Source organism: Physella acuta, unplaced genomic scaffold (assembly GCF_028476545.2).
Source record: "Physella acuta isolate Inbredline_101_S28 unplaced genomic scaffold, ASM2847654v3 ptg000197l, whole genome shotgun sequence".
Lineage (NCBI taxonomy): Eukaryota > Metazoa > Mollusca > Gastropoda > Physidae > Physella > Physella acuta.
In genome coordinates this window covers 1326512-1353450 of record NW_026731716.1, presented here as the reverse complement: position 1 = coordinate 1353450, position 26939 = coordinate 1326512, and the positions used below count along the sequence as shown (strand labels likewise).

The window sequence follows — 26939 nt, the reverse complement described above, 5'->3', positions numbered from 1 at the left end:
GAATGCCTAACAACTGCGACAGAACACCTAACAACTGCGACAGAACACCTAGCAACTGCGACAGAACACCTAACAACTGCGAGAGCATGAATGCCTAACAATTGCCAGGGAACGCCCACCAACTGTTTCGATGGAATTGTTTCAGCAACTTGACTCAACGCACCACCCAGCGAGCGGGGGGCGGGTAGAGAAAGAAACAATTAAGCGCAGGGCTATCACTTAACACAAGCAGACTTTAAGTGCAGCCCGTCCAAACAATACCAGCTCCTGGAAGTCTGGCACCGAACAAAAAACGGTTGTCTAGAACCAGACGAGAAGTGACTGACAAGTCTGACGCCAGACTTATTACAGGGGTCACAGCTTGTGGTCAGGCTGGCGGTCACTTTATGAAATCAATCAAGATTTCTTTCTTATTTTATGCTGAAGTTAGTTTTGTTTTCTTAAAAAATACGTCAGTTTTAATTTCAAAATTAAATAAGAAGGTAAATTTAATATTTTTTTTTTGCGAAATATGTTAAGGTGTCAATATCTCTTTCTAATTTGGTCAATACATTTCTGTTTGGTACTAGTTTAATAAATACTATATGGTATTGTTTCTATAGAATTTAAAGAACAAACAATAACTTTATTTCTAGTTTACAAAGTAAATTATTGTGATGAGATAATGTATTTACTATGTACCAGAAAAAACATATATGTAAAAATGAAATGTTCCTTCCGATCAAAAGCTGTAATTTGTTACAATGAAAAGGTTTTCCCGATTAAAAACTCTGTGTGACAATGAAAAAGTTTTCCCGATTAAAAACTCTGTGTGACAATGAAAAAGTTTTCCCAATTAAAAACTCTAATGTGTGACAATGAAAACGTTTTCCCGATTAAAAACTCTAATCTGTAACAATGAAAAAGTTTTCCCGACTAATAACTCTAATCTGCGACAATGAAAAAGTTTTCCCAATTAAAAACTCTAATGTGTGACAATGAAAAAGTTTTCCCGATTAAAAACTCTAATCTGTAACAATGAAAAAGTTTTCCCAAATAAAAACTCTGTGTGACAATGAAAAAGTTTTCCCGATTAAAAACTCTAATGTGTGACAATGAAAAAGTTTTCCCGACTAAAAACTCTAATCTGCGACAATGAAAAAGTTTTCCCGATTAAAAACTCTAATGTGTGACAATGAAAAAGTTTTCCCGATTAAAAACTCTAATCTGCGACAATGAAAAAGTTTTCCCGATTAAAAACTCTAATGTGTGACAATGAAAAAGTTTTCCCGATCAAAAACTCTAATGTGTGACAATGAAAAAGTTTTCCCATTTAAAAAACTCTAATCTGTAACAATGAAAAAATTTTCCCGATTAAAAACTCTAATGTGTGACAATGAAAAAGTTTTCCCGATAAAAAACTCTAATCTGCGACAATGAAAAAATTTTCCCGATTAAAAACTCTAATGTGTGACAATGAAAAAGTTTTCCCGATAAAAAACTCTAATCTGCGACAATGAAAAAGTTTTCCCGATCAAAAACTCTAATGTGTGACAATGAAAAAGTTTTCCCATTTAAAAAACTCTAATCTGTAACAATGAAAAAATTTTCCCGATTAAAAACTCTAATGTGTGACAATGAAAAAGTTTTCCCGATAAAAAACTCTAATCTGCGACAATGAAAAAATTTTCCCGATTAAAAACTCTAATGTGTGACAATGAAAAAGTTTTCCCGATAAAAAACTCTAATCTGCGACAATGAAAAAATTTTCCCGATTAAAAACTCTAATGTGCGACAATGAAAAAGTTTTCCCGATTAAAAACTCTAATCTGTGACAATGAAAAAGTTTTCCCGATTAAAAACTCTAATGTGTGACAATGAAAAAGTTTTCCCGATAAAAAACTCTAATCTGCGACAATGAAAAAATTTTCCCGATTAAAAACTCTAATGTGCGACAATGAAAAAGTTTTCCCGATTAAAAACTCTAATCTGTGACAATGAAAAAGTTTTCCCGATTAAAAACTCTAATGTGTGACAATGAAAAAGTTTTCCCGATAAAAAACTCTAATCTGCGACAATGAAAAAATTTTCCCGATTAAAAACTCTAATGTGCGACAATGAAAAAGTTTTCCCGATTAAAAACTCTAATCTGTGACAATGAAAAAGTTTTCCCGATTAAAAACTCTAATGTGTGACAATGAAAAAGTTTTCCCGATAAAAAACTCTAATCTGCGACAATGAAAAAATTTTCCCGATTAAAAACTCTAATGTGCGACAATGAAAAAGTTTTCCCGATTAAAAACTCTAATCTGTGACAATGAAAAAGTTTTTCCCATCGTCCAGGCGATCAAGGATGTGTTCCCACGGCTTGGATTAAGACAACTTAAGCTCTAATCTCTAGCTCCAACACAGGCCGAAACAAAAACCTTACCAACAGGAAATCGATCAGTGTTTTTTTTTGTTTTAATCCACGGCTTAAAATCCTTCAGACAGAGGATTCTGGGATCAAATTAAAACACGGCATGAAGCTGTTGGGAAAATGTGGACAGGTTGATGTAGCAACATGGTGCAGTAGAGTGATGCTGTTACATGTCTTTAATATGGTGCAGTAGTGTCTTAGTTGGTGTAGCATTGGTTTTACATGGCGGAGTAGACTGATTTAGGTTGGTGTAGCTGTAGTTTAATATAGTGCATTGGTGTGTCTTTGTGTAGCTCTGGATTAACAATAGGCATTAGAGTCATAGGTTAGTGAAGCACTGGTTTAGAATGACACAGTGGTGTGTCGTAGTTGATGTAGCTCTGGTTTATTATATGGATGTGGAGTCTTTGCAGTCACCCACAAAACACAGTGGCTTCTATAATGAAAAAAGGACCCGTTATATCTAGAAGACACAGCAGCTTCTCTATAGCCATAGGGCTGGGGAGGGGGGGGGGGGGGGGTGGAGGGGGGGGGTAGGCAACAACGATAAGGTTAACTCAGTCGACCATCTACAGCAGTATAGACCTCGTCTTATTGATATCACTTTCTATACAGGCCTAACTGTATATGTCACTGTCCCTTATAATGAAGTGTAAACTACTCAAAATATACCAAATATCATTAAGTGTATAACAGATTCAGTTACTTATTAAAACACTGTAACTTAAACAGGTAACGCTGTGTCAATGAAATAAACAGCGCTGCATTATTTCAACCAACTACAAATACAGCAACAACACCAGATTTTCGACGCGTAGTTTCAAACTTTAATTTCCCATTTTGTTTTCAATTGGTACTACAGTGTAACATTTTTTTTAACGAAACGTTGGTCACAGTTTCAAGCAGTAGTGGTAAATGTCTGCACAAAAGTTAACCTCAGTAAGACTCTCGGAACTATAAAGTATTGTAGAAACAATGCTATTCGATGATGACATCTTAACACGGATTGGTTGATTCGTTTTGTGGTTCTAAAAATAGAATATATGCTCTATCAAGAATTTGATCATTTTTGTGCTGTCGACCGTTGTTGAAACATGACCCAGCAGAGCTAATGAGGCGAGCTCTTCTGTCTGGGAGGGGGAAAATGATGTCGAGGACACCCCAGTGCCACCCCCATCTAATGGGGAAGACCCGGGTCTTTGATCTGAGGGTCGCCGCTCCTCCCCTCCCCCACTCATATTACATCAGCGAACAACTGGGGTCGCATGGAGCCTCCTCCCCCTCAAACAACGGCGGTCACGTGATGACCGTACTCCCATGGCAGCCGGACTATAAATCAGCCATCCACCGCCCCCCTAGATGACCATCTTTCATTAACCCCCCTCATTATGGGGTCACAGCAACCCAGTTCCACGTCGTCAAAGTTCAGGATAATTGTCAGGTCCTTGATTACAAGGCCACGGTGTCCACTCGCCTTCTTTACCTTTTTCTTCCTACAAGTTTTAAAAATCCCATCTGTAATTCTCGTGTAATTAACCACAGCAGGCTTCTTCCTTTGTGCTGATGGCTCAAGATGATGGCTCGATTACATCGCTTGTAGCAACAACTACTAGAGGGAGTGGTCCACCAACAGCCCACTATGGAAACTTCTCTATAGGTCCACAAACAGCCCGCAGTGGACTAACCTCGATGTAAGGTCCACCAACAGCCCACAGTGTAGTAGAGTGGTCCACCAACAGCCCGCAGCGGACTAACCTCGATGTAAGGTCCACCAACAGCCCACAGTGGACTAACCTCGATGTAAGGTCCACCAACAGCCCACAGTGTAGTAGAGCAACAAAAAGCCAACAAATTATGATCGATATGTTTGAAATCTTTCTGCCACGGTGATCAATAGTTAGCTAGTAACACGCGGAGATCAAAGACAAATTTCAAAAATAAAAAAATTATGAAGCTCACTATTGTACAAGTGCTGTTATTAACAGCTTAAATTTTCAATGTTTTTCTTTAATCAAACCGTTAGATTTTATTTGTTGAATTGTGTTTTTTTAAAGGCTCAAAACAATTTTTTTTTAAAAGACATCGTCGTTATTATGGTCGATAGTTAATACAAAAATTATCTAGATCACAAGAATCGATTAATCTTGTCTGACAGAATTGTTCGATTTGTCAGTGCTATTGTGTAGCTGGAGACTTATTGCGATCACAGGCGAGTTTACAGCGAAAATAAAACAAGAAGGTGACGACAATCACTAAATATATTGTCCTTAAATGTATTTTTTAAAAATAGTTGGTAAAGGCGATCATCTAAATCTTAATTTCCACCCTTTTTACGATATTTGGTGACATTCTTAAAAACAGACAACTGACTTTTATTTTTCTATAAACGACAGGAATTTCTGGTTAAAAAGTTCAATTAGAGGCACGATCTATTTTGAGGGCGGAGCGAAAAAAGTTGTATTTGGAGGTATAGAGGAAATACGATCTATTTGAGGTATGTGGGATAGAATTGAACTACTCGATGCTATAAATGCCCTTGACCTTCAGCATAAACGGGCATCGATTCATCTCAAGTGTGGTACACCTAGTACTCCAACATACGCTGCACGGTTCTCCCCCTTGTCTGGAATTATCCCCCTTGAGTTCTCCCATTTAGTGAGTTGAATGCAGGACAAAGGGGAAGCGATCAGAGGCTATAATTACGGCAAGAGTTGATGTCACACTCGCGCTAAACGGTGGAGGGAGGGAGGGGGGTATGTGCTGATGACTGGAGCTAGGTGCTGGCAATCTGGAGACAGTTCTAGAACAATGTTCTCATTAGACTGACACGTCAGAACCGCTCTTGTCATGCAGGTCTAAATGAACCGTAGGTGTGGTTCGTTCAGGAGTATAGGAGGGGGGGGGGGATTTTTATTAAAGTATCGTCCTATTACAGGTGGAGTGAGTTGATTTATGTTTTGCGTATAATCAAACTGCGCTTGTTAAATGCTGTGCATGAGATGCATTTCACTTTATCTCAAATAAGAGGTAAAAACTATCTGATGAGCCTAACCCAACTCATTGGGCCCCTAAAAACGTCATCCATTTAACCGCCTTTTATCATAGCAATTTTAACATACACTTCTCATATATATATATATATATATATATATATATATATATATATATATATATATATATATATATATATATATATATATATATATATATTTGTTTGTGTTTGTGTTGTGTTTTTGTTTGTTTTATTCTGTTCCAAAGTTGGTACATTTAAAAAAGATTTACCGTGGCGGAGCACGGGATGCAGCTAGTATATATATATATATATATATATATATATATATATATATATATATATATATATATATATATATATATATATATATATCACTTTACCCTTCACACTACACCCAATATAACTCACTTCTGCCCAACTTCAGCCTACAAAGGCTGTCTGAGTCTCCTCATCGATACAATTAGAAGCTACCTTAGGGGGTTGGTTGAAAGTCAGACTTTGATGACAATTTATTAACACTAACTACCAGACTAGCACAAGTTTAATTGTCATCGGCAGTCTATAGCGTCTAGACCACGGGTTCCCAACCTGGGGGTCGCGACCCCCCTGGGGGTCGCGAAGGTCTTTCTGGGGGGTCGCCAACTGGTATACTAAACCTTAGTAATTTGAAACAAAACATAAATATTTAGAAGAATTTTTGAAATTCGGCTCCATTAAAATCACTGGAAATGTAATAGTGAAGAAACAAAGCGCACTGTACAAAGTTGTTCTCAGTCACGAATCTATGAAATCTTCAAAACTAAAACGTCATTTGAGACGAGTCATTCGGAACACACCAAAAAATATATGGAGTTCTTTCGTCGATAAGAAGCTAGAGGCAAACGCCAGAGACTTGATCGAACAGGAAGTTTTCACCAGCATTAGTGCAAGCAAGCATCAAATGAAATCGCGATAGAAATTGCCAAGCAAAAAAAAAAAAAAAAAAAAAAAAAAAAACAATAGGAGAAAATCTCATCAAACGCTGCCTGTACGTAAATGTTAAATAACACATTTTTATTGAAATTAAGCTTTCACCATTGTCAGTTTTTCAAGTTGATAAATCAACAGACGTGAGTTTGTGTTCGCAGTTGATGGTCTGTTTCGATATTCATGCGGATGATAGCAAAGATAAAAGAGTTGCTCTTTTGTGAAGATAGCATGGAGAAAATAAATATCTTTTTTGAAACTGGGTGATTAAAATGGGTTAGAACGGCTGTGGGGGTTTGTGCGGATGGTGCGCCATCTATGTTTAGCTCAAAATCGGGCTTTCAGAAAACAGAAAAGATTTAGCTCCCTAACCACTGCCCTAACCAATTGACATCAAGAGTCCATTGCTAGTATAAGTCGTAAATTATATAAAATCTGAAGCCTCCAAAGAACTGAGCAAAAACATTAATATAGATCACGAGGTTCTGCTCTTCTACACTACAGTACGCTGGCTGTCAAACGAAATGTTGTAAATTGTGTTTTTGAGTTGAAATCTGAAATCAAATTGTTCTTGGGAGTGCAAAAGAAAAACAAGACATTTTGGTATACTTAAAACGACACAGAGTGGTTGGAGAGAGTATCATACCTAGCAGATATGTTCGAACATCAAGATAAACTTTAACCTGAAGCTTCAGGGAAGATGAGCAAATATTATAACTTTCCATGATAATCTCGGGGCATTTTTATCAAAGCTGCAAAATCGGTAAAGAAAACAAATCTTGGAAATATTGTAAATTTGAGAAACTCTGCGGTGTGGTAGATGAATCTGATTGTGAGATAATTAAAGTTTTGAAAGAAGCGATTTCTGGGCATCTTGAATATCTTGAAAACGAACTGCATCGCTATTTCTCTGAGCTGAAAAAAGAAGAATCTGCATTTACGCATTACCCATTCTCTTCTTCCCTTGATGTTGCCAGCATTCCCGATGAATTACAAGATGAATTCTTTGATTTGCAGAATGATTCCGAGTAAGATGAAAAACTGCAGACACAGTTTTGGTGTAGTATTCACCATTCATACCCAAACGTACATTTGATTGACTTATCGATAATATATTTTCAACACTATTCTTCGATTAAAAACAAAATTAAGATAATTATAATGACATAGGTTGGCGTTTACAATTTTTTTTTTTAAATTAAAAACTTAACCACGAAGGTTTAGTGAAAAGTATGCAATTTTACTCATGCTATTAAAACAGTTATCAATAGTAGTTCATATTGAAAGTCTACTTCTTCTTCTTCTTCGTTCTTAATTATTAGTGTTGAAGGGGATCGAGATTTATCTGCCAGTGGGGTTGAACTTGAGACTGTTCGAATTTATCAACCATGAGCTTTTTGCCGACTCGACCACGCCTCCAACACAATTAAGCGTTACGTGTCAACTGGTTATGCGCCATTGAGGCCATTGACTCCGATTTCAGCCTGCTTTTCTTTTTGGATTTGCTTCCATAGCCTTTGTCCAACCAAGAACAAACTACAAGGCAGCAGTTGTTTAATTTTGGAGTTGTCTCTCCTAGAAGAGTGGCTGTCCCCAGCTAACGAGCCTCATCTGCCCGAGGGTTCGAACTCGAGACTTTTCGGTTTAGCAACCATGAGCTTTACCGACTCGACCACGCCGACCCCTGAAAGTCTACTAGAAAATCTTATTTTAGTGCTTATTAATTTCCATACTAATTTCGGCTTTTTAATTCTATGGGGGTCGCGGGTCACTTACTTTTTATAAAAGTGGGTCGCCACTAGAAAAAGGTTGGGAACCACTGGTCTAGACGTTGTCGCAAAAATCGACAACAGCCTCTCGCATGCAAGTTATGTGGGCTGAAATCAAATAAACAACACCTTCGTAATTAGAGAGGCTGGAATCAAAGAGACCGCAACCACCGTGGTGTTGAGAGTCTGGGGTAGATCGGTACCGTATCGTCTGATGCCATTGTCTAATACAATAAAAGTACGCGGACAAAGGAATCGATCTTCCCACGTCGATGTTAGCACATTCATTGATATTCCTGCCTTTGATCCGGTTTTAGTGGATAATCTATGTGACCTTTCACGACATTTCTACGGCTAGCCTTGACCTTTAGTGCTGTATAATTTATCATGCGTTAGTAAGACATTTCACATTCTATAACCCAGCTTGCTGCTTCGATTATATTTCATGATTTTTTTTCTCTAAATAAGCTCCGATGATTTATTTTTACTCTCGCGTATAAAAAGGAAGAATAATAAAAATGGAATTCTAGTAATCTCCCATTATATAGAAAAAAAAAGTTGTCGCCCTTTACTGACTAAAATTGTCCCCCTTGAGCAGGAATAGTCAAGCGTGTTCACGCGGATTGACAGGCGTGCGGACAGGGGAGGGAAGAAGGTAGAGCAAACATCAACTGTGGATATTAGTCCCCCTTTGTTGACTCAGCTACCGAGGGAACTCTCCTCCTGCTTTAAGAAATCCCAGCCTCCGCCCTCAGAGAATTCCACGAACGCGCGGGTTCAAATCCCATCGGGGGTATACGTTTCTGGCATTTTAGAACATCGTGCGTATGGGTCGGATGCTTAAGGGCAGTAAATCTTTGAGGGCGTTATAAACAAGGCAAGGCTAGTTATTGGCCTTTAGAATTGCACGGTGCCACAGGCATCCCGCTACTAATTTAGATAATGAGCGGCAGAAGCGGTGCTAGACGTATAATTTCTCCCTGGGTATTCATTAGAAAGCTTCAGGGTAAGACAACCGATCTAGGTTTGATGTATGCTAGCACAGGTTGTACGGCTAATCGGATTAACCTCGACGGCAGGGAAGTGGTTCTGTGCTGTGTGTAGGTTCTGTGTTCATTTCCTCTCAAGATGTTACTCTACTGAATCTAAAACAAAGGTTTACATAGGAGTGTATGTAAAATTGTATAGATTGGCTGATATATTTATAAAAGTACCCCACTAAGATAAAGGATTTAAAGACTTATAAAATATAATCTAAACAAACCCAGTGAGGTAAAACAACATGAAACGCACTAGCATGAGTCTGTTGCTGTTATTTCCAGCTGTTAGATCCTGCGAATTTAAAACAAAATTTGAGCCGTTTTTCATGATTCCCAAAACAATTGTAAAACTCAACGCGTTAGCATATAGACCTAGAGCTTTGTCGGCTGTTGAATATTCAAGCCCTCTTTACGTTATACCAAAACGTGACAGAAATAATTTGATTGGGCACAGAATGTAACATGTAACAACTAGTTAGACTAACCATTAAAACGTTGGGACGAAGGTAGACAGACAGGGTGGAGAGTTTACAGGTGTGCCAGTATGTCTGTATTTGGGAGTAGATCTACTTGGATTAATTCAATGTGTAGTTTAGGGCGGTGTGCATTTGTCACAGTACAAAGTTTAAGGATAAATCAGGACACCAGATCACCTAATGAATGTTGATCTGCATCTTTGACGTGAGTTACCCCACGCCCCGTCCAATACACGAGGTGACATATACCACCAATTAGGTGACCTGTATCACCAGTACATTGGACTGTATCACCACTGTGGTGACCTGTATCAAATCTGTAAGCCAAGAGTTACCCAAACCCCGCCCTCCCCCGTGGGCTGATCACGTGTCTGATAACCCACCAACCAGGTGTATCTTACAGGTGAGACAGACGAAATAGTTTATGAAATGGCAGAGTCAACATCCATCACGTTAATGTTTTTCTTATCGCTCTAATAGAACTGCATGGTGGGAATAGCGCTACACAGCCAAACTACAAACAGCTGAACACATAAACAACAACACGGCCTAAATGCTCGAAAAATAACATCACTTTATTCAAATACCTAACCGTGAGATTTTTTTCCCCCTTGATAAGTTCCTTGTCCTAAAAAAATAAAACAGATGGTCGCCATGTTGTTGTTGCACGCGGTAGAAATGGAGCTTCCGGAAATGACGTTTCACATAAACAAACAGCAGACGAATTCAATTTCCTTACACACTTTTATTTACCGGCAAGGATTCCCTCAGTTGCGCCAGTGTCTGCTTCTTCATTGATCGAAAAAAATCTTCTCTTTTAAGAAGTTACTGCTAATTATCGCTTGAATAAAAATCAATATTGGCAATATTCGTCAACCCCTGGCGTATTGGCAGGGCAGTTAAATCTGGCAAGAGCTGCCGGTACAGATAATTACTTTTTGTTTCCTTTAGAGCCAGGTACCCGGTGACTTGGCTTAATTTGATACTTTTTAAAATACCGAACGGGAAAGAAAAAACTAGCAGGAAAAAAAAATGTACACGAAAATAAATTTGATTTATTCTGGGAGTGTTCGTGATTTATTTGAGCAAATGTAAATGGATTAATCGAGAAAAAGTAATTAAGATGGAGGGGAGGGTTAAATTAAATGTCGACTAAATAAAACGAATTAAAGAGGTTTTTTTTTACATTTCAGAAAGGAATTTGATTGGATTTTGCAGTTTATTAATATCTGCATTTTAGCTAGCTATCTAATGTATAGCATTATGCAGATTTTAAACTAAATATTTGAGTTGTTTGGTGGGTTGTTGGGGTGGGGGGGGGGTGCTCTAACAAGGTGCAGCCGCTCGGTGCTTCAGTGATAAGAGTCGGCATTAAATTTTAATGAAGATACACGCGCTAATGAGATGGGAGTGTCTAGGTTCGTGACGTCAAACTGTCAGAATTTTAAGCTATGCCGGGATGTCAGTCTTTTGGGCTTTCAGACTAGTGGGCTTACTGACTTATGGGCTTTCAGTCTTTTGGGCTTTCAGACTTTAGGGTTCCCAGACTTGTGGGCTTTCTGACTTATGGGCTTTCAGACTTTTAGTTTAAAATTGTAAGTTCCCAGATATTTGGGTTAACAGAATTTTGGGTTATCAGACTTTGGGATGTCACTCTTGTGGGATGTCATACTGTCAGGATTTAAAGCGCTTCTGCAGCCCGTGCTATCAGGCTGTTGGCCTGTCGGTGTGCATGTCGGTGTGCACGTAAACTTAATGTCACCTGTGACAGACCGCAGTCGCTGCAGTGAAGATAAACATTTCTGGCACTGCACCAAGAACAACCGGTGCACGTTTTGAGACGGAACATCTGGGGGTCGGAGTGACGTAATGTGGCAGGGTACTCAAATAAATGGGTTACGTGAGGAGAGGCGATGGGTGGGCGGAGTGGAGGGGTGGGGCGGGGCGGGGAGGGTGGGGAGGGGAGTACACGTGTAACCGGAAAGTGTTTTTGCGAGTTAATTATCTGACACAGGAAATTAGGCTGGGGGTTGTGTGTATAATGATAGGTAAACAGTTAGGCCTGGGAATGTGTAGTGGTGTTGGGAGTCAGTGGTGTAATATAGGAGTCAGTGGTGTAGTGTAGAGTCAGTGGTGTAGTGTAGAGTCAGTGGTGTAGTAGGAGTCAGTGGTGTAGTGTAGGAGTGTAGGAGTCAGTGGTGTAGTATAGGAGTCAGTGGTGTAGTGTAGAGTCAGTGGCGTAGTATAGGAGTCAGTGGTGTAGTAGGAGTCAGTGGTGTAGTGTAGGAGCATAGGAGTCAGTTGTTTAGTGTAGGAGTCAGTGGTGTAGTATAGGAGTCGTAGTGTAGTGTAGAGTCAGTGGTGTAGTGTAGGGAGTCAGAGATGTAGGGAATCAGTGATGTGGTAAAGGAGTCAGTGGTGTATTATAGGAGTCAGTGGTGTAGTGTAGGAGTCATTTTTGTAGTGTAGGAGTCAGTGTGAAGTATAGGAGTCAGCGGTGTATTATATGAGTTAGTGGTGTAGTGTAGGGAGTCAAAGTTGTAGGGAATCTGGTGTTATTTAGGTAAATCTGTGATATAATGTAGAGAGTCAGTGATGTAGGGAATCAATAGTGTAGTGTAGTGAGTCAGTGGTGTGGGAGTCAATGTTGTTGGAGTCAATGGCACCGTGGTCCACGTTTCGGCCATACCTCAGGACCACTGACACCCCTCCCCACCCGCATATCTATCCTACTTTATGCACACCTTAGATTACACCAAATTTCAAGTACTCACCTCTTACATATGGCTCGTCCTTGTGACGTTCATGGAATTCCCGATGATATAAATATCCAACTTGTTTATTTCCGCGCAGATGACGCCAAGAACTCTACATCTTATCACATGGGCTGCACACAGGGAATACCCGTTTGTTTATTTATAACTCCCTCAAACCGTTATGCAGTAGTTTGTTAATGTCAGGCACCAATCAAAGCCAGTATATTTTGTCACGTGGTGGTGAGAATTCTGCTAGTCTGGAACCGGATTCAGCCGTTAGTTGCAGACCTGTGGAAGAGTGAGTCAGTTTTGTATTGATTGACAGCTCAGTAATTAAGTAACTTTTGTTCTAGTGGTGGCAAGGGGCAGTAAGAAAAAGTGAACGGAAGTGACCAAAGTAAACACGGTTACGTAATGTAAGATAAATAAAGCCGTCAAGGGGAGGTAATTGTGTTAGGAGGAGGGGAGAGAAGAACACATAAAAAACAAATCGGTTTTGTCAAGCGGGTCGGGCATATAGGTTCCCGTGCGTGAGAGTAGGGTCGGGGGGGGGGGGGGGAATTGATTTTAGGGCCAGCGTGTGTTTGGGTAGATAGGAAAATACTGGCGGTTAGGAGATTGAATAAGACTGATTGATTGGTTATTGATGTGTAGTTGAGAAAAGGGAAGGTAAAGTATTCACCGACGACAGGAAGTGAAACGTGATGTCATCAAACAAAAGGTGAGACGGGCTGACGTTTGGGCGCACCGCTGCACGTGTCAGTGACAAAAGCTTGTGACAGGTGACAATCTATGTCATGACAGTGACAGCGTTAAATTAAAAATATGAGCGATATGTTGCTTGTGGTTGTATGGACCACATTAGATCAGCAACACCCCCCCCCCCCCCCCCCCCCACATTCCCTGTCCCACACATTAGATCAACAACACCCAACCCCCCCCCCCCCCACAATCTCTGTCCCACACATCAGATCAACAACATCCCCCACATTCCCTGTCCCACACATTAGATCAGCAACAATCCCCCCCCCCCCCCCACACACACTCATTCACTATCCCCCACCTAAGATCAGCGACGCCGCAACATTCCCTTCCCCACACTTCAGCTGACATCACGAGATATAACGTCTTAAAGTACTGGATGAGCTGCTAGCTTTGAGCTGATAAACCCACGTAATAAAACCACATGAACTTAAGCTAAGAATCACGTGATTTATAAATAGATCAAAAGATCTCATTGCTCTACACACCCAACCTACGTGATAAATTTTCAAAACATGATAAAAACTAAATGGATAATCTGCTAACACTCACGGAAACTAAAATAGTTTCGCTGAAGAGGCTATTTATCGAACATGTGATGTTATTGTATGAATTAGAGGAAACTGCTCTGAATAATTGTCTGACATCTGATATCAACATCAAATGACACATGACATCAGAATAATGCATGACCTAACAATTACTACAGTACATAACAAAGCTTCTTGTATACAGTGTAAAATCCCATGTAAACCATTCGCCTGTAAATCATCCCCCGTTAAACCAGTCCCTTTAGACTAGTCCCCCTAAAGGACAATTCCCTATAGACCATTCCCCTATAGACCAGCCCCTATTGACCAGTCCCCTATAGACCATTCCCCTGTAGACCCCAGTGGCATCCAGTGACAACAAGCAGTAACCAGGACAACGTGAGTACAACAACACGTGCACCCCCCCCCCCCTCTTTAACTCATCTTAATTGAATATTCCCCCGCACCGGCTGACAGACCGGGGCGGCACCGAGTGACGATATAAGGCCGAGTGCAGACAAGACCACAATATTCCCTTCTTTTTTTATTTTTACTTCCTCTCGTTCTATCGGCTGGCACATAACAATTGCAGATAATCTTGTCTCTCTGAGTCTCTCTGTGTCTCGGTGTGTCTGTGTCGCGCTGTGTCTTCGCTGTGTCTGTCGGTGTGTCTGTCTGTTGTGAATCGATGTTTCTCTCAACGGTATGATCAATCTGTGTGTTAGTATATCTGTCCGTGTGTCGATGCTATCTGTCTGTGTATTTACGTGTTGTTTTGTCTGCATCTCTATCTGCTGGCTTGTCTGCATATCTGTGTATGCACGTGTTGGTCTGTTTGTGCTTAAGTCTGTGTGTCTATATGTGTTTGCGAGTGTGTCTGTGTGTCTTTCTCAGTTTCAATCTGTTTAATCGTCAGTATCAAAGCTCACATATGAAATGAACCGCCTACATCTCCTATTTTGGTTCTATAAGTAAAATAATATGTATCCAGTTACCAGCTGTACAGACATCAAATGAAACACACAAGAAACCGATCTTTTCCATTGGGGCGTTTCGTCTCGCTCGTGCTAGACTGAGCGTGTAAAGTAGTTGGTTAACTTTGATAATCTTTCACTGCAGTAATGAGTCGACTAGATTCACATATGCCTTTTTTACCAGTTTCGTAAAACGATTTACTTGTGTTATAATTTTACTAGATTGACATCATACACATGAGGTGGAGTAAATACTAGCCTAGATGTGTTCTAGAGTACTGTCTAGCATAGGGAACACACCCAGGACCGTCGCCTATTGCATCAACCTCTTTAGCCCATCCACCAGTTCCACAGCCAGACAGGGAGGGGAGAGAGGTCAGAGAAGGAAGAGGTCAGTTTGTGATTAAATTAAGCGGCTCATGGCTCATGGTGCTACCCCCACCACCCCCCTCATCAAGGCGCAAGTGGTACCAGAGGATACTACTCTCTCTGATTCTCACGTGCACAATTCTACTCACACCATTAATATCAGCGCTGTAACTACGTTCTTTAAACAACATGCTTCATCGAATTAACATGAAAATATTGAAAGAAAACACTTTTAAAACTCGGTTAATTCCCCTACCGACTTCCTCCCCTTTTTCGGGATGAAGTGTACAAAAAATGGTTCTAAGAAAAGTACCTTACTTTAAGTTTAACACATGCATGACCTACTGCTTCAATATGCGAACATTAGCATCAATTACATTACAGCCTACATCAACACGGATGGGGGGAGGGGAGAGAGCAGGAGCGATAGCCGTTCCTGGGCTTATAATGGAGCAGATCAAATAACGGAATGCATTTTGGGAAGTCCCATTGAAATTATATTAATGGATTATGTTGCTTTAAAAACGTTGGCCTTTTAAAACATTGTTGCTTGTGTTATTTTAATCCTGCAATGGGGGGGGGGGGGGGGGGGGGGAGCGAGAATGAGAGAAATGGGCTAAAGTAGAGAGAGAGAGTGAGAGGAGAGAAAATTGGAAAGAAGAGTGACATTTCGAGTCTCTATTGAACAAACCAAACTGAATCTACTGGCCTGATCATATTAATTTAATTAAAATAATTGCCTAATTACTACTTTACTCAAAGAGGTTTATACATTTTTTTCAAGCTAGTAATTCTGAACACAAGTGGAAACATTTACATATAGATGTATTACCCACATCGAAGGAAACTTCAGAAATCATGTTGATATGAATCATTATGTATTTTCATTCAAATCTAAATTTACTTTCAGACTTCTGTAAAACATTTTCGACAAGGGATAATATAAATAACACGTGGCAGTTAAAGAAATGTGTGAACGCTAATTAACCAGCGCGTGAGTGGCTCAAAACCACAACAAAGAACCGTGAGAAATTAGCGAATAATTATCACGTGCTTTTCACTTCAGGGCATGCGCTGACTCAACGCTAGCGTGTAAAAACACGTAAACTGTGACGTAGTACGCATACCGCGTCTACCAAAACCTATAAATAGTCTATTTCCTCTACGAAAACATCAGAAATGGAAATACCGGGCAGGAACAACAGCACAAATGTCAGAAGTGATACCACAAATATGCTCACCACATTACGAGGTCCGCGAGAAAGACGGAGACTTTTGATTCATAGAAACATGTGTCACGGTCCCATCCGTCTCCATTAGTGCTCACTTTCAAATGCTGCACCGGTTGCCTGACCTTTCGCCCGTAGCCCGCGTCCACGGCATGCTAACCTTTAAAGTTATTCCACGAGCATCAGTCAAATACCTCGCCGTCTCGGTGGCGACGGGCCCGTACCCTAAGTCTCTGACGCCGAATTACTTCACAATAAAATCCCGACCCCAGCATCCGTTTCTATCTCATCCCGACCCCAGCATCCGTTTCTATCTCATCCCGACCCCAGCTTCCGTTTCTATCTCATCCCGACCCCAGCATCCGTTTCTATCTCATCCCGACCCCAGCTTCCGTTTCTATCTCATCCCGACCCCAGCTTCCGTTTCTATCTCATCCCGACCCCAGCATCCGTTTCTATCTCATCCCGACCCCAGCTTCCGTTTCTATCTCATCCCGACCCCAACATCCGTTTCTATCTCATCCCGACCCCAGCATCCGTTTCTATCTCATCCCGACCCCAGCATCCGTTTCTATCTCATCCCGACCCCAGCATCCGTTTCTATCTCATCCCGACCCCAGCATCCGTTTCTATCTCATCCCGACCCCAGCATCCGTTTCTATCTCATCCCGACCCCAGCATCCGTTTCTATCTCATCCCGACCCCAGCATCCGTTTCTATCTCATCCCGACCCCAGCATCCGTTTCTATCTCATCCCGACCCCAGCATCCGTTTCTATCTCATCCCGACCCCAGCATCCGTTTCTATCTCATCCCGACCCCAGCATCCGTTTCTATCTCATCCCGACCCCAGCATCCGTTTCTATCTCATCCCGACCCCAGCATCCGTTTCTATCTCATCCCGACCCCAGCATCCGTTTCTATCTCATCCCGACCCCAGCATCCGTTTCTATCTCATCCTAACCGCGGGTGCCGGATCTCTCACCTATAACTTTAATCTTTCTACACCCGCTCTCCCACTCGATTCCAACCTCACCCCCCCCCCCCTTCTTTCGCGTAAGACATCAATGGTTTTTTTTTTTTTTTTTTGTTTACGAAAAGCCGTATACTTTTAAAAAGCGCCGTATCGGAATAGGATTGCGGTTAAAATCAACTCAAGAATCATGAAGCTTTTAGTTTAGTGAAAAGCAGTGGTTCCTAACTTTCTTGGAGGTACCGAACCCTACCAGTTTCCTATGTGCATTCACCGAACCCTACCAGTTTCATATGTTCATTCACCGAACCCCACCAGTTTCATATGTTCATTCACCGAACCTTACCATTTCATATGTTCATTCACCGAACCCTACCAGTTTCATATGTGCATTCACCGAACCCTTCTTAATAGTTGTATCGTCCACACTGACAACATCAGATCGGGAATCTGATGAGTCGGGTGTGTGTCTTGACCTCCGCTGAACCCCTGAGACTGACTCACCGAACCCTGGGGTTCGATTGAACCCAGGTAAGGAACCACTGGTGTAGAGTATCAACGGCTTCAGTGGGACCTGTCAGCATAGGTACAAGTATCAACATGATTTATATACATAGAACAGACTAGAAGGTCCAGGTGTCATATGATATAGGTACATAGAACTCACTAGAAGGTCCAGGTATCGACACATTAATGACAGTTTAGTACGTAATAAGCAGTCAACCGCACGTTCAGCTGCTGGTCTGTTATTAAAGTCAAGCTGCAATTCAAGATGACGGCTCGGCGTAATGACAGCGATGTCAAGGTCGACGTAATTGTAAGTTGGGGGAGACGACGAGACATCAGGTGAAAACTCAAGTTGTTCTAGAGGATTCTAGACCGATTGCAGGTCATTGTTCTTAGCCTGGTTGACTTGAATTTATGTAATGAAACTTTGGTCTATTAGCATATGACTGTTATCGATCAATAGTCATGTGACTGTATCGATCATGTGACTGTCAGTGTGATGAGTTAACGGTCAGGTGACTGTCAGTCTGTTCTATCGACTGTCTGATTAATAAAAAGTGCTGTGAATGACTGTCGTATATATTAACAGTAGAGTGAATGTCTAGCCCTTCTAACAACAATCACTTCGCACAACAAAACTAATCAACTATCAAGTCATTCTCCAGTCATATTTCAAACCATCAAACGATAGACAACCCAGTTTATCAAAAGTCAAGCCTCCAGAATTCTCATCCATCAGAAATAAAGTAAATAACTCCTTCTCGGCGGCCAAAGCAATCAGAAAACCAAACAACAAAAAAATAAAGTACTTTTACTCTTTATTTGCATACCCCAAACGTACTCAAAAGACCGATCATAAATTTTTCGGTGATTTATTTCTAATTTACATAAATTTACTACAATGCACTCACCCCCACTGCCTAACCCCCCCCCCCCCATGACCACCACAACAGTACCAATATTCTGCTTCAAATTTTCGTGTGTTTAAAAACCCTCCCGCGTGTTGGTGTAAGGGGCCATAACTCCGACACTGGTGCCAGACGTATCATCCAGCAGCCATGATTGCCAGCACTCTCCCGTAAGACGGGACTCCGACTCGTGAGCAAGTATAAATAGGGGAAAATGGGACGCAATCAGGCGGGGGAAGAAGATTGTGAGGGGAGGGAATCATAACGTGGCGGAGGGGAGGGGTGGTATCGAGGGTATTGGTTGCCATGAGGATTGAAAAGTCAATTTTAAAAATTAATTTCAAAACACGGTGATATTGCATAAAATCGATTTATTGATCTTCACTGGTTTTATTTACGTTTTCAATTCTGATATGAGCCTATACACAGACGTACATGAAAACACCAATCTAAAAAGTACTTGTATATAATTATATATATATATATATATATATATATATATATATATATATATATATACATATACATATATATACATATATACTTAATATATACATATACACATCTACACATATGCACACATATATATATATAATTATATATATATACATATACATATATATACCTATACATATATACATATACAAATCTACACATATGCACAAATATATATGCATATATATTTATCTACATTATATGCATATATATATATATATATATATATATATATATATATATATATATATATATATATATATAAAGTGATTTTTTTTAAACACATGCGACAAAAAATAAGTTTTAATTATTCACTGATGTAATAACGATGATAGCAGAATTCTCAAACGGCACCAGACATCCTCGCCCCACCCCCTCACCCCTCTCTAGCCCCCAACCCCTTACCCGCCCCCACAGACTGAATCGTCTAATTCTCACGTTTTTTCGTGATGGGGTGGCGGTGTGTACACTTCTCAATGTTAGCGAAGCCAACACCAAAATAAAATGAGTCCACTTTCTTTTTTCTCCCCCACCCCTCCCCTTCCCTGCTCCACCCCTGGACACCAAACCCCGTGAGTTCCAGTCAATATCAGTCTCCCACCCAGATAGACACGCGCCCCTACAGCTGACTACCTCCATCACTCACACTACGCCCGTCTCGCCCTACGTGATTGCCTCCCTTGACTAGACGTTCACACATATCAAACTGACCAAATATTTAGAGAAGTTTGAAAAATAAAAGTTGCCGCCCCTGACTCAAGAAAAAAAGGTGGTGCTAAATCACCGATACTCACTTATCTCCCCCCCCCCCCAAACCCCCCCCCCCCATACCCTACCATTCTGAGATCACTTGGATAACAGTTTTACGGTGATTGCTGAGTCGATTGGAAAACTTTAATTTACATCAAACAATTGTTAGATAAAACAGCTTTAATTCTAGATCTAGTTATCCAATAGTTGTGTTTAATAGAATCGTCACACATACACTAATCCTTTCTAACTTAACCACTCACACTAATCCTGTCTAACTTAACCAGTCACACTAATCCTGTCTAACTTAACCAGTCACACTAATCCTGTCTAACTTAACCAGTCACACTAATCCTGTCCAAATTAACCAATCACTTGAACACTAATCCTGACTTCTACACTAACAACAACACTAGCCTTTACTCTAGCCCTCATCTAAACCCTTACCTAAACAATGATACCAGAAGTTGATTAGTTTGAGAAGTTACTGACGAAGTCCACACAATTATTTTTTATATACCTGAATAGATTGAAGGTTGGTGATGGGAATGGGCATTCATAATGTAGAACCTTATTTTATTATTACATGTTAATAATGTTGGTTTTGTACTGATCCTTAAATTGTATTAGTCAGTTAACGGTTAGTTTAAATTTGTCTTTAACCAGTCGGGGTTGTATTAACTGTTGAATTATTACTAAATTAGAATTTTTATTGTTAGGTTTGTTTTGGACATTAGCTAGTTAGCAAAAGTATTAGTCTTTGAATTGTTAATTATGTTTTCATTGTAACCGATTACGTTTTATCCCATGCATTGTCTAGGTCTCGCTGTTATTTGATTCAATCTCTAGCCTAAGCTAACCATTATTTCCCCGAAAGACTCGCCTAATCCTAGTGCTAATGAGTAATCCTGCTCTAGTGTTAAACCGTAACCGTGTGAGTACCGTTGAAGTGCTCACCTAACAGCGCGTGAGTCACACATGGTGCATGTTTAGTTGTGAGCATTGCATGATCGCCCGCGGATATGGAATTATTTTAACGGTAAGGAATTATTTTCTGTAAATGATTGATGAGAGAAATATTGACCAATGACGTCATAGGCTGCGGTGTGAGCACAGGTTTGCCTTAATGTGTTGTGTGTCAACACGCGTGTTGACCCGTGCATGTGTAGCCCTCATCCCTCACGTGTCAGCTCACAATGCCGTGCACGTGCATCAGCCCGAGCCGGCGTGTCCACGCATGAATGCACGCGCACCACAAGAGTTTCTGGGCGACATGGAGACAGGCGAGTGGAGGTTATTGGGTTTAATGTGGGGACGTGGGGGTGGGGGAGGGGGAGGGGGCGGCTGAGCATCCACCGATGCGTCATAACAAACCAACTGTTTTTAACTTAATTTTAAGACCGGGGCGTGAGTCGAATTGAAGGCGGCCCTCACGCGTGAGCAGATCTTTTAAAAACATGCTTCGTGTTTTTGCGCGCCGTTTTAAAATTCGCAATCCTGATTGCTTAGTGGGAATCCCCGTTCTCATGCGTGTATTAATCAGCACGAAAAATTTAATAAACATTTTTACGCAGGGTTTTAATGTAAAATAGGCTTCAGAGCGTAAACAACAAATGAATGGTTTACTTTTAAAGAATTTATTCGGATATTATTTAAGAAAAGAAAATAACAAAACATTTCAAAACTGTTTTTGTGTTATATATACCAGCACTGAATTATTAAACAAGCAGTATTTGCATAATTAAAAAAGAGCTTCTCAACTAATTCTATTTGAACAATGCATACAAGTATCGAAACACAATTACGCGGTAATCGAGTTTGTTTATAGTATCGAATACCCACGCATAGGGACGGAGCGCTAGTCGTTTAAGTATCGATTCCACTTGCACGTGTATTCACCAGAGTGAGCTTCTTACGGCTTATTACGTCACGCGAGTGGGGGCGGGGGGAGCTCAGGGGCAAGTATTGTTTTCCCCCGGGAGAAGGGGAGGCAGGGGTAGGGGGCTGGGGAGGTCACTGATGTTAAAATGGAAAAACAATAAAACTTGTACCGTGCCGGGTAGGAACAACAGCCGAGAAATGTCAGGAAAATGTTAATACGTTTCCAGACCGTCAGGATGTTGGCATTCTAGCGTAAGTCACGTGTTAATTAAAACAAGTGGTGTCGTCAGGGCGCTGAGGCTATATTTAGAAATGGGAGTTCGCGTGATCGTGAGGACTGACGTTGGTTAAACAACAATTGTTGAGTATAGACAGCACGATAATCTTAAACAACAATCGTGTAGTCTCAGATGGGACTTCGTGGACAGGTACTAGAGCGCTAGGTTTCTAACCTTCAGGTCTCTAGTTCGGGTCTAGGTCGGGACTAGTCAGCAAGACGTCCCCTGAGTCCACCCAGCTCTTATGGGTATCTGACTCACGTTTGGGGCAGTAAATTCGGCTGCGCATAGTGCTGATCACACTATCCCTTTATATGCCCAGGTCAAGAAACAAATGAACTCTACTTTACCTGCCCTATGACTAATTTGGTCTAGAAGGAGGATTCTTACATTTAAAAACAAATGTAGTCTCAGACTGGTCATCCAACAAACGGAAGGTTTTCAACTAAACGTTGATGTTACAGAATGCTGACGTCACTTAATGATGACGTCAAAAGGTTGATGTTATAGTAGTTACGTCATGCTGTCGTCAAAGAATGTTGCGGTATTCAATTTTTAAGCTAGATGTGAGTGTTTAAGTAAGCTTTATTTCTATAACTAGCGAAATCATTACGTAACATAATCTGATGATTCTGTTGACAGCCTGTATATGAGTGGCTGTATCGTGATCCTGTCACGTAACTGTCACGCCTCTATAACTCAAACTCAGCTGACGTGACGGCCGTTCACGGAATTGTCAGGGTGACATTTATACAATGAAGCATCCCCCCCCCCCGCACATTATTGATATGTGGCTGACAAATCGCATCCGGCACATCAGCTTGCAAATGGCACACGGCAATGCCATGCTAGCTAACTCCACGTTAAAATTTTATGTTTTAATGCAGGAATCAGTACTGGCTGATACTGACTTTACACCATATTGAAAATACTGACAAGGTGCCGTTGGTAAAACAACTGACATTTTAAAAACCTGACATTTAGCGTTGCAGACAAAAAGTTAAGGGAAGGCCAATATAGATGAAATATAGTTGATATTGATTTGAAATGTTGAATTTTAGCAACAGCAAAAATAGTAAGAAACAGAGTTTCTTCCAGGCATCTGTTCGGGGCCCCAAAAAATTTTTACCGCCCCCCCCCCCCCCCCAACGAAATGAAATTTATATAATTTATAGAGAAAATATATACTTTTAATAGTGTCCGCCCCCCCCCCCCCGAAGAAAGTCTACCCCCCCCCCCCCCCCCCCCCCCGAAAATTTCAAGTGCCCCCCCCCCGGAGAAAAAAGTTTGGAAGAAACACTGGTAAGAAACCATTGTTGCTAGTATTTAAATAATGACCCTGAAACTTTTAAAATAGCTGTCACTTCACACTCTTACAAATTGAAAATTTCAACAGACGCACGCACACACAAACATACCTTTATCAAACACACCAAGACTCGACACAGCACACCAAAAACGAAAACAAAAGCTGACACAGTACACCACCAACACGTATACGAACCCGGGCACCACAACACAACACGCACACGAAATTCTTATAGCACGAACACACACACACACACACACACTAATAATTATTAGGCTGGAATACAACTCACAAAAATCGTCAACACATTCTGGTACCCTGACACCCCAAACACCGAGACCCAGACCCCAAAACCCTGACACCCCAAACACCGAGACCCAGACCCCAAAACCCTGACACCCCCAACACCCAGACCAAACACATTGAAGCAACCCTCCAATGCATATAGTACTTATAATAAAAACAACGAAATAACATCTGAAACGATCATTTATACTCTGGCCTGTCATAAATTACTGACATACAAAATCAACTCATTATTTGCATATGAGTATACTACGAGTTTTATTCTCTTTTCTTATAGCTTTATTCTTTTGAAGTTTATTTGAAGCTGGTACTCTAAGTTTATTCCATCAAAGATTGTTTTTTTTTCTAGGTTCATAACATAAAGAATCATTCATTTCATAGAAACGCGAAAAGGGCGAAAACGAATTACTGTGAAAACAAACAACGGTTTTCGCGAAAACAAAAATCTGGGTCTGATTGATGATTCAATAATTAAACAAATATTTCTTGGCTAAACAGCTGGGCTGTGAGTAATTACAGCAAATTGTTTCAGGCTGGGGAGGGGGGGGGGGGGGGAATAGGCGCGTGCATTTAAAGGGTGGGGTGGGGCGTTCATTGGCGAGTTTTGATAGGTTTACAGAGCCAGTTCTTGGAGGTTTCAGGTTTAATAGGTTTATATTCCGCGTTTTGGGTACGTCAAATTTCGGGCTTTGATAGGTAAAAATGGTGAGATTGTAGGTGCTTAGATGGCTGTGTTTGTTGGGAGGTTTGAAAGGCGAACTTAGTGTAGGTTTTTTTTTTTTTTGGCGAGTTTTATGAAGTTTAAATATTGAGATTTTGGAGGTTTAAAAAAACCTGGTGTTTTATAAAAATGTTTACATTGTAGACATAAGTAGCGAAGTTGAAAAGAAAATGGGGAAAAGACAGATCTGCAGCAGTGAAACGTCAACAACATAAACTTAAAAGAACCACAACGGCGGCGATTGTTGTAAGATTAGTAAGATGTTGAGTGGATTAGTAAGATATTGAGGGGATTAGTAAGATGTTGAGGGGATTAGTAAGATGTTGAGTGGATTAGTAAGATGTTGAGTGGATTAGTAAGATGTTGAGTGGATTAGTAAGATGTTAGTGGATTAGTAAGATGTTAAGTGGATTAGTACGATGTTGAGTGGATTAGTAAGATGTTGAGTGGATTAGTAAGATGTTGAGTGGATTAGTAAGATGTTGAGTGGATTAGTAAGATGTTGAGTGGATTACTAAGATGTTGAGTGGATTAGTAAGATGTTGAGTGGATTAGAAAAGTTGTTATCAATGGAAAGCCAGGCTAGTCACAGTAAGAGAAATCTGTTTTTTTTTACCCAAAGCGTGGTGGAAGGGAGGTGGGAGGGGGTGGGGGTGTCGGACAATCACATCAGATTAGTGAGTTTATCAGCGGTGATCAAATCAGTGGCCCTAGCCCCGGGGTCGCTAGTTACAACTCAGGGCAGGGGCGGGGTGGTGGGCTGTTAGTAGCAGATCCCAACTTCACCGAGACCACCGAACCGTGACGGAGGGGGATCGATGAAATCAAAGAGCTGGTGCCATTAGGTTCAATAAGGAACAAATTTCTCGTTGCCCCACGTTTAATTTTTTCCCCACTTTCTTGACTACTGGCACAGGTTAGGGCCGAGTCAAGACATTCATCAATACATTCCTGCTGCATGGGACGACGGAACTTATTCCAGGAAATCAATTCTCCGTCGTGAGATGGCGGCTTAGTCACAGACTAACTGCTGCTGTGTTTTTACATTAGATTTATATTAGAATTTTAACTTGAAATCTATCTTAAGGAAAATTTTACAAAACAAAACAACCTAGCATTAATATTTGCAAATCATATTTTATACTTTCATTTGTTTTCTAAGATGTCTTGAGAGTATAGGAAGCAACTAGCTATGTGTACAGGGATACAGCTAGCTTTGTGCACAGGGATACAGCTAGCTATGTGGACAGGGACACAGCTAGCTATGTGCACAATGACAAAGCTAGCTATGTGGACAGGGACACAGCTAGCTATGTGCACAATGACAAAGCTAGCTATGTGGACGGGGACACAGTTAGCTATATGGACATTGAAACATCTAGTTGCTGTGTGTACTTTGCCACTGCTAGTCCCACGTTAATTGCACATATAGGACACATTGGTCCGTCAACGATCCCAATGCACTTAACACCCAGCTCACCCCGGGCCCTTTGTTCTATACACCCGCTCCGTCAGGGCTTGAGGGAGATTGAAAAACTATGGGCGGGAGGGGGCGGGGTGGAAATCAATTTCGTCTATACGACGGTGCCGGAGCTGTTCAATGAAAATGAAACAGTAGTTTGTCCGCGTGGCGCCTTGCGTTAACCACAGTCAGCTTAAAAGCGACCGATGTCCGAGTCGCAGTCAGATTTGTATCGACCGTTGCCAGAGTCATAGTAAGATTTGTAGCGACCGTTGCCAGTGTCATAGTAAGATTTGTAGCGACCGTTGTCATAGTAAGATTTGTATCGACCGTTGCCAGTGTCATAGTAAGATTTGTATCGACCGTTGCCAGTGTCATAGTAAGATTTGTATCGACCGTTGCCAGTGTCATAGTAAGATTTGTAGCGACCGTTGCCAGAGTCATAGTAAAATTTGTAGCGACCGTTGCCAGAGTCATAGTAAGATTTGTAGCGACCGTTGCCAGAGTCATAGTAAGATTTGTAGCTACCGTTGCCAGTGTCATAGTGAGATTTGTAGCGACCGTTGCCAGTGTCATAGTGAGATTTGTAGCGACCGTTGTCATAGTAAGATTTGTAGCGGCCGTTGTCATAGTAAGATTTGTATCGACCGTTGTCAGTGTCATAGTAAGATTTGTAGCGACCGTTGCCAGTGTCATAGTGAGATTTGTAGCGACCGTTGCCAGTGTCATAGTAAAATTTGTATCGACCGTTGCCAGTGTCATAGTAAGATTTGTAGCGACCGTTGCCAGTGTCATAGTAAGATTTGTAGCGACCGTTGAAATGTCATAGTAAGATTTGTAGCGACCGTTGCCAGAGTCATAGTAAGATTTGTAGCGACCGTTGCCAGAGTCATAGTAAGATTTGTAGCGACCGTTGCCAGAGTCATAGTAAGATTTGTAGCGACCGTTGCCAGAGTCATAGTAAGATTTGTAGCGACCGTTGCCAGAGTCATAGTAAGATTTGTAGCGACCGTTGCCAGAGTCATAGTAAGATTTGTAGCGACCGTTGCCAGTGTCATAGTAAGATTT

General features: G+C 41.0%; 2 protein-coding genes across 2 annotated transcripts in view; both read right to left on the bottom strand.

Annotated features, from left to right (window-relative positions):
* LOC131936973 (putative PPE family protein PPE54) overlaps nt 1–26939 on the bottom strand; it is a 52636-nt gene that overhangs the window by 6459 nt on the left and 19238 nt on the right. The gene's annotated exons all lie outside the window — the stretch shown is intronic.
* LOC131936986 (toll-like receptor Tollo) overlaps nt 1–26939 on the bottom strand; it is a 74034-nt gene that overhangs the window by 41365 nt on the left and 5730 nt on the right. The window contains exon 2 of the mRNA XM_059294152.1: nt 12437–12706. The gene's annotated coding sequence lies outside the window, so the exon portion shown is untranslated. The remainder of the gene's footprint in view (nt 1–12436; nt 12707–26939) is intronic.